General features: G+C 49.6%; 1 non-coding gene across 1 annotated transcript; it reads right to left on the bottom strand.

Moving 5' to 3' along the window:
- Positions 1-1,218: 1,218 nt before the first annotated feature.
- Positions 1,219-1,303, bottom strand: TRNAQ-UUG (transfer RNA glutamine (anticodon UUG)). Its single transcript has one exon. It is a non-coding gene; the product is annotated as a tRNA-Gln (tRNA).
- Positions 1,304-8,303: the final 7,000 nt, after the last annotated feature.

Genomic DNA, 8,303 nt, shown 5'->3' with positions numbered 1-8,303 from the left:
GATGGGCCCATCTACACAAAAAAGCAACGACATGACCGCAAAAATAAACAACAGCCTCAAGAGAGAGTCATGGTTCTGTGTCCTCCCGCAACAGAGCAAGGGCTGGCCAACAGGTGCACTCAGCACCTGCCCCAGCGACCGTGTGGCCTGCCACACCACAAACCGAAAACGCCACAATCTGGCTCTTAACACAGATGGCTTGCCAATGCCTGCCGCTCTAGAGAAGGACAGTAATTTGTCAGCCCAACAGAATGAGATCTGCCCGGGGCACCTAGGTGGCTCAGTCGGTGAAGTGTCTGATTCTTGGTTTCGGCTCAGGCCATGATCTCATGGTTCGTGGGTTCGAGCCCCACATCAGGCTCGGTGCTGACAGCTCTGAGTCTGGACCCTGTTTCGGATTTTGTGTCTCCCACGCTCTCTGCCCCTCCACCGCTCACTCTCTGTCTCTCTCTCAAAAATAAATTTTAAAAAATTAAAAAAAAAAAACAAAAAATACGATGTGCCCTGACAAAGGACAGCTTTGCTGACGTGGGGAGAAGGTGCACACAACAACGTATCAATTCAAGCCATCCCTGAAACCTATTTCCTCATTCAGCCATATTCTGAAACCTAACATATTTGTAGTGTACAGAACAGAACAGAATAAATAACGTATCTATAGGACATGCTGGGCAGGCTTCCTGTCCAAAACAATGACGTCTACAAACGTCCAAACAGCACAGCAGCGGTAATCGCCAACCCCACCCCACCCCGCCACATCAGTCAGCTCGGATCCTACAGATGGGGTGGCCTAAACAATAGAAATCCATCCGCTCTCCTTGGCTTGCAGACAGCTACTTTCCTCACGTGGCCTTCCTCTGTCTGCAAGAATCCTTGGTGTCTGTCTGTTCCTCCTCATGTCAGGACCCCCATCAGGTTAGATTAGAGCCTCATTTAATTTTGTCACCTCTCTAAATGCCCTATCACATTTTGAGGGGCTAGGAATTAGGGTTTCAATACATGAATTTAGAGGGGGGACAAAAATTCAGCCCATAACTGCACCCCAGCTGGACAATTCCAATAAAAAAGTTGCTTTGCCAAAAGAGTTAAAATTTTTTTTTAAATGTTCATTCATTTTTGAGAGACAGAGACAGAGACAGAACACAGGCAAGGGAGGGGCAAAGAGAGAGGGAGATACAGAATCCAAAGCAGGCTCCAGGCTCTGAGCGGTCAGCACCCAGCCCGACGTGGGGCTTGAACCCACAAGCAGTGTGATCATGACCTGAGCCAAAGTCAGACGCTCAACCGACTGAGCCACCCAGGCTCCCACAAAAAGAGTTTCAGAAGGAAATTCCATGCTTTTCCTCCCCTGGAGTTCAAAATTTCCAAAGCAGATGTGAAAAATCTTAACTTCTAAAATTAGGAAAATTGGAAAATCAAAGTAAAAAACATTATGGGTAATGAGAATGCTGCTTGACCTCTGTGATCTTCCTCCCCAAAAACCAGAACCTCAGTTTCACCGTGACAGAAATATCAGACAAATGCACTGCACTGCAATGCCCTGTAGAGCAGGGCACTCTACACAACAGCCAACCAGCCCGGCTCAAAACAAGGGAAGCCTGAGAAATGGTCACGGTCAAGAGGAGCCCAAGGCAGCAAGAGAACCGAGTATGTTGTGGCGTGTTGGATGAAATCCTGCAACGGAAAAGGCATCAGAGGAAAACTAAGGAAAGCTGAATAAAATACGAGCTTAGTGGTCACGTATCAATATTGGGTCACTGGAGAAAACTACCGCCATTCCCTCTACCAAGGGGAAAACTGGGTGCGTGGGGCACATGGGGGTGCTCTGTGCCACTTTCGCAACTTCTCTGTAGATCACAAACTCTTCCCCAAACACAGATTTTATTAAAAACAGCAACAATGTACTGTGTGTGGCCAGGACATGGGAAACCAGCCGCATGAGTGACCAGCACTCGCTCCTGCCTGGGGACCCCAGGAGCCCCTGTGTTCCTGAGAAGTGGGGCCGGCAGGCTGCTGGTAGTAGTCAGGGCACGCTGGATTACGAGCCCCTCCTAGGTGGGTGGATGGCACCTTGCATTTCTGACTGCGGCAGGACAGGGTCAGCAAAGATCACAGGAGCCCTGGGGACAGAGTCCAGCTTTGTTCCTCCCCACCCCCACGCCCCAAGACAAGCCCACTCCACTCCCAGAAGAGGGAGCAGGGAAGGGAAAGGGGACAGAGGGAGGGACAGAGGACACCACCAAATTCCAGGCTCCTGCCCTCACTACCAGACATGGAATGTACGACAGCATTCCTGAGGCCGGGCAGTTTCATTTAACCAAACGACCGGACAGAAACCTGCTTCAGCTTCCTGTCTTCATGGGGTGGCGTCGGGGAGACCCCTCTGAAAACCCTGAACCACAGGCATTTGGGCCACCAAATTAGACACACACTTTACTTATTTGTTTAGAAAATGTTTTTTGATGTTTATCTTAGAGAGAGAGACAGAGACAGACAGAGCATGAGCAGGGCAGGAGCAGAGAGAGAAGGAGACACAGAATCCAAAGCAGGCTCCAGGCTCCACACTGACAGCACAGAACCCGACGCGGGGCTCGGGCTCACGAACCGTGAGATCGTGACCTGAGCTGAAGTCGAGCACTTAACCGACTGAACCACCCAGGCGACCCTAGGCACGCACTTTAGACTCAAGGAGGGGACCCTGTGATTCACTCTTACGAGCTCACCATGTCTGTGATTCAGGGCTGAAAGCCATCCAGCACTATGCACCACGCAGTGTGAATTCTCTCACAAGGACCCTAGGACAGGAACCTGCCTACCGTAGTTCAAAGGAAAAATTAAGAATATTTCAGGGTGGCTCAGTCGGTTAAGTGTCTGACTTCAGCTCAAGATATGATCTCACAGCTCGTGAGTTCGAGCCCCACATCAGGAGAACTAGAGCCCTGCCTGGGGCTCTGCACTCCCAGTGCGGCGACTGTGTGGGATTCTCTCCCTCGCTCCCTCTCTCTCTCTAGCTCTCACTCACTCGTGCCCTCTCTTTCTCTCTCTCTGTGCTCTCTCTCAAAAATAAACAAACAAACAAACAAACAAACAAATAAATAAAAAAATTTTAAAAAGCAATATTTCAGTGAAATCCCTCCAAGTCTCACAAGGACCTTCAGAAATTTGTTTAAATAAAAAATGTATCGCAAAGTAGAACACCAGGTTAAAAGGGAAAGGGGTCCAAACTCCCTAAAACGTGACATGACTTTAACAAGAACTGAAAGCAAGAAATCCCAGGAAGTCATAAATAAGAGAAATTTCCAACACAGAATGCTCATTAAAGAAGTTGCTGGACAATTCGAGCACATGGACACACACACCCCACACAGCATCAATCAGAATATTTGAACGTAAGTATCCACTTCTGTGCCCCGTTAGAGAAAACCGGTAATTTTTGCACAGAACGCATTCTGAATAATTGCTGGAGGGGGTCCAGCGATGCCGGAAAGGAAGAGTCAGACAACACAGACTCAGCTGTTCCGGCCACCCAGGATAAGGTGCAGGGACTGTGGCCCAGGAGTCCTCAGGGTAAGGAACCACGCAGCTGGCATCCTGCCACCCCCTCCAGGATATTCTCTCCTGTCCCCTCCTCTTCCTCTTCCTCGGGATTTCAGAAGGTCCAAATCGAAAACTCCACAGGGCTTTTTCACCAGGCATCACGGAAGCCAGAGGGAAAAGGCATGAAACGTGTCAGAAGGCATATGTGACACCTAACAGCCTATTTTATGCATCATAAAAATCCTTGCGCACACACTGTTTTACCAGATGCGCTGCAACGGAGGATGTCATGAATTTTTAAAAAGGAAATAAATCTTTCCATCTCCAAATGACCCTAGTTGGAAAAGCCAAGTTCTGCAAAGCTGTATACAACATTCATTTGCTTTCTTAAAAATAAGCATTTAGGGGGCACCTGAGTGGCTGAGACGATGGAGCGGCCAACTCTCGATTTCAGCTCAGGCCACGATCTCACAGTTCGAGAGTCTGAACTCCACGTCAGGCTCCGCGCTGACAGCACAGAGCCTGCTTGGAATTCTCTCACTCATTTTCTCTCTGCCCCTCTCCCCACCAAATAAAATTTTTAAAATTAAAAAAAATTTTTTTTTAATTTTTTTAACGTTTATTTATTTTTGAGACAGAGAGAGACAGAGCATGAACGGGGGAGGGTCAGAGAGAGAGGAAGACACAGAATCTGAAACAGGCTCCAGGCTCTGAGCTGTCGGCACAGAGCCCGATGCGGGGCTCGAACTCACGGATCACGAGATCATGACCCGAGCCGAAGTCGGACGCTTAACCGACTGAGCCACCCAGGCGCCCCTACAATTTAAAAAATTTTTTAGAAATTAGAAAAAAAAAAGTATTCAGTGCAACACAGTTTTAAATTACACAAAAGCATAAAAAGTGTGTCTGTGGTGGGGGGAGAGGGCACTCACCTGTATTCCCTAACTAAAAAACATTTACCAATCTTGATATACTCAATTTTTCTTTCTCTGTTGCATATACGTATACAACTTCTTTTTCTTTTTAATGTTTATTTATTTATTTCAGAGGGAGACAGAGCGGGAGAGAGAGACAATCCCAAGCAGGCAACTGTTAAAATAGCAGGGATGGATTTTAATCCTGAGGTTAAATTAAAATTTTTGTAATCTAATCTATTCACAAGAATTTGGGATAGAAACCAAAGATACACAGGAGTACCATTCACAGTATCTTCTGTATAAAAGACCGCCTCTAAGTGATATACATTCTTTTAATTTTTAAAAGGTTAGCACAGCAAGAGGGCTTAGAAATAAATGTACATGGACGGGAAGACGTACAAAGCTTTCGGAGAGTGGAGTTTTCTTTCCAAATTGGTATCATGCCCTGTAGTCATCTGTCACCTTCTCCTCCTGCTCCTGATAAAACCAGGGTCTCCAAGGACCTCAAATCTGGTAGAAAACAGGTCTTATCTCAAGTGGGCAAGTCAAGTCAAGGTTGAAGTGAGAGCTCCGTGGCAGATGACAAACATGCAGAAGTCAGAAAAGGCACAGAGCTGCCTGCCTCCATCAACAAGGAGAGGTATCTTCACAGACATTGTTCTCCTGTTGGCTCTCCTTACAGTTATGTCCTGAAATTTAATCTTTTTTAAAATTTATTTTGACAGAGACAGAGGCAGTGCAAGTAGGGGAAGGTCAGAGAGAGACACAGGGGAAGAGAGAATCCCAGCTAGGCTCCACATTGCCAATGCAGAACTCACGAACTGTGAGATCATGACGTGAGCCGAAGCCAAGAGCTGGACACTTAACCCACCGAGCCACCCAGGCACCCCTAGTTATGTTCTGAAAATTAGCCTCTGATGTTAAAAAAAAGAAACTCACGCATCTAATGTGCAATCTGCCAATGTGACACCGGTCAGCGCAACAGAGGGAACGGGCGAATTCAACAACACAGACGATCCCCAGAAGTGTCAATCTACATATACGTACGTGAAATGTATACGTATACGTGAAACAGATGTATACGTACGTGAAAACCTCCACTGGACCATCTGACTAAACTCTATTCTTTAAAGGCTTAAAAAAAAATTCCTCTCGAAAGACTTTGCAAGGCCTCATGGCTGGGTTCTAAGCAATTAAGAATCACATTAGGCCACCAAGAGTTTCAACTGTAGTTTCCAAAAACTCTGAAGTCGCTTGTTTTCTGGAGGGCTGGGGGTGTGGAGAAGCTCTTGAACTTCAGGACCAGCCAGATTAACAAGCAAGGTTTCCCTCCAGACTGGGTAAGGCTACGTGGGAGATAAGAGAAGGCCACCAATCACTCAAACATGCCCCATCGAAAGCACAGGTGACCAACGGAAAGCCTCCTCCCTCCCCGTGCCACCCTGTCGATACAGAAACCCGGCACCCGTGGGCACAGACGACACGCAGCACACACACAGGTCGGTGGGACCCAGTAGAGCAGTCAGGAAGTGACAAATAATATTCGATGTAAGCAGACACGGCTCAATGATGGCTATCAACACCAAGAGCCACCTGGTGAAATTTCAGTCAAGAAAGGGATGCCACTGTTTCAGTGGATCCCGCCCTGTTGCTTGGTTTCTGATGGCTTCCATAGAAGCCTAATCGTGAGCCCCTTAGCGGAGCATTGCTGTGGCCCCTGAGTGACAAGGGAGAAAAGCTGGCTGTGGACAAAGTGCCTGCCCTCTTTTTTTTTTTTTTCAACGTTTATTTATTTTTGGGACAGAGAGAGACAGAGCATGAACGGGGGAGGGGCAGAGAGAGAGGGAGACACAGAATCGGAAACAGGCTCCAGGCTCTGAGCCATCAGCCCAGAGCCCGACGCGGGGCTCGAACTCACGGACCGCAAGATCGTGACCCGGCCGAAGTCGGACGCTTAACCGACTGCGCCACCCAGGCGCCCCATGCCTGCCCTCTTTGATCAGTGTATGCAAATGTTTTCCAAAAGAAGCTGGGCCATCAAGAAGAGGTTAGCTCCAACTTCTCTTGAGGTGTTTTGGTGTTTTGTTTCCTTCTGTCTCATTTAGCTCTGGAGGGCTTAGGGTCACACTGCAAGTGTGAGAACAAACAAAGGCTCTACCATGATGCACAGCTTACTATCCTAGATGCTTTGGTGCAAACTACTCCACCTGCCTCAACAGTCAAGACTCGATCTGTGCTGTGGGGCGGGAGGCTCCCGTGGAGGCGGCAACAAGATCCACACCTGCCTCACGGGGGTCCGCAGGAGGCCAAGTGCAGCCAAATCCCGTACTGAAACCCTGCCCCTGCTCGACACCCCACCCCCCAAGGAGCACCTCCCCACCGTCCTTGGGACCGCTGAGCCCAGTGGAAGACATCTCCCCGGCCGAGGACGACTCGGGGGCCCTGCCACATCCGGGAAGGAGCTGGGGTCCCCGGAGGCCCAGGGCAGCAAGCGTCCGAGCGCCTCGTGCCAGCGCCACGCCACGGAGAAAGCAGAGCAACGGGGTGCAGGCCACTATCACAGACAGCTGAGGCTCGCCTCTGCCCAGACTGAGCCTCCCTTCCCAGGTTCCTTCCGCATCCCACCCTCTCAGGAGGGCAAGACGAGACATGTGCACACCGCACCACACATTTTCAGAGAAAGCTCCCTAGACAGTATGCCTCCCGAACCGCTCTCCATTTAGCTGTCAGTGTGACAAAGCTGGGGATTTTTCTCCACATTACAAGAATTCAGAGTTACTTCCTGAGGTCAGAGAGAAACGCCACGAGACACATTGTTCAAATAGTTGGCTTATTAGATTTTCTAACAGTCCTACGATATATTAAGAGGAAACCCCCCATCCCTGCTCACGAGTGATGGAATGGATATCGCGAGGACTTAAGTGACCACAGAGCCCGGCCACCTCCCGAGAGCACCTGTAAGACGTGGAGGACCGCCCGCGTGGAGAGCTCAGCGTGTCCATCAGCAGGTGAACGGACAAATGTGATGTGACGCCCAGGGAAACAGCGCTCGGCGAGGAAAAGGGAAGAAATGCCGGTACGCGCTCCAGTGTGGATGAACCTGGAAAGGTCCCATCGAGCGAATGAAGCCAGACGCAGAGGCCAGAGGAGTGCAGGACTCCCGTCTGTGGGAAATGTCCAGAATAGGCCAACCTGTTCGAGACAGAAGATTCGAGGTTGCCTGGGGCTGAGGCGGGAACACGGAGGTACAAAGGCTGCCAAGGATCTTCCGGGGTGATGGAAATGGCCCCAAACACTGGGCAGCGGTGATGGGCGCACAGCTCTGAGGGGACTGGGTCCCTGACGTGCACACTTAACACGGGTGAATTTTATTCTATTTTCAATTATTTTTAAATGTTTATTTTTGAGAGAGAAAGAGAGAGTGTGACTGGGGGAGGGGCAGAGAGAAAGGGAGACAGAGAATCTGACACAGGTGCCAGGCTCTGAGCTGCCAGCACAGAGCCCGACGCGGGGCTTGAACCCACAAACCGCAAGATCACGAGCGGAGCGGAAGTCAGACGCTTCACCGACTGAGCCACCCAGGCGCCCCAATGTGGGTGAATTAGGAAATGCTATGCCTGCATAAAGGTGTCTAAGAAAGCAGGAGGCAGGGCGTGGGACCAGGGAGGAACAAAGGAACCGGCACACAGAGGGAGAACAGCGAGGGGTGGCAGGCACACGTGAGTATCAGATGTGTTTTTTGTTTTTTAACACTTACTCATTTTTGAGAGCAAGCATGAGCAGGGGAGGGACAGAGAGAGACGGGGACAGAGGATCCAGAGTGGGCCCTGCACTGAAGGCAGTGAACTC

The sequence above is a fragment of the Lynx rufus genome, unplaced genomic scaffold (genome assembly GCF_022079265.1).
Source record: "Lynx rufus isolate CCGP_SWC_20201006 ecotype Redwood Valley unplaced genomic scaffold, mLynRuf1.p SCAF_48, whole genome shotgun sequence".
NCBI lineage: Eukaryota > Metazoa > Chordata > Mammalia > Carnivora > Felidae > Lynx > Lynx rufus.
The sequence above is the reverse complement of the archived record's forward strand: the minus strand, read 5'-3'. Positions and strand labels throughout refer to the sequence as shown.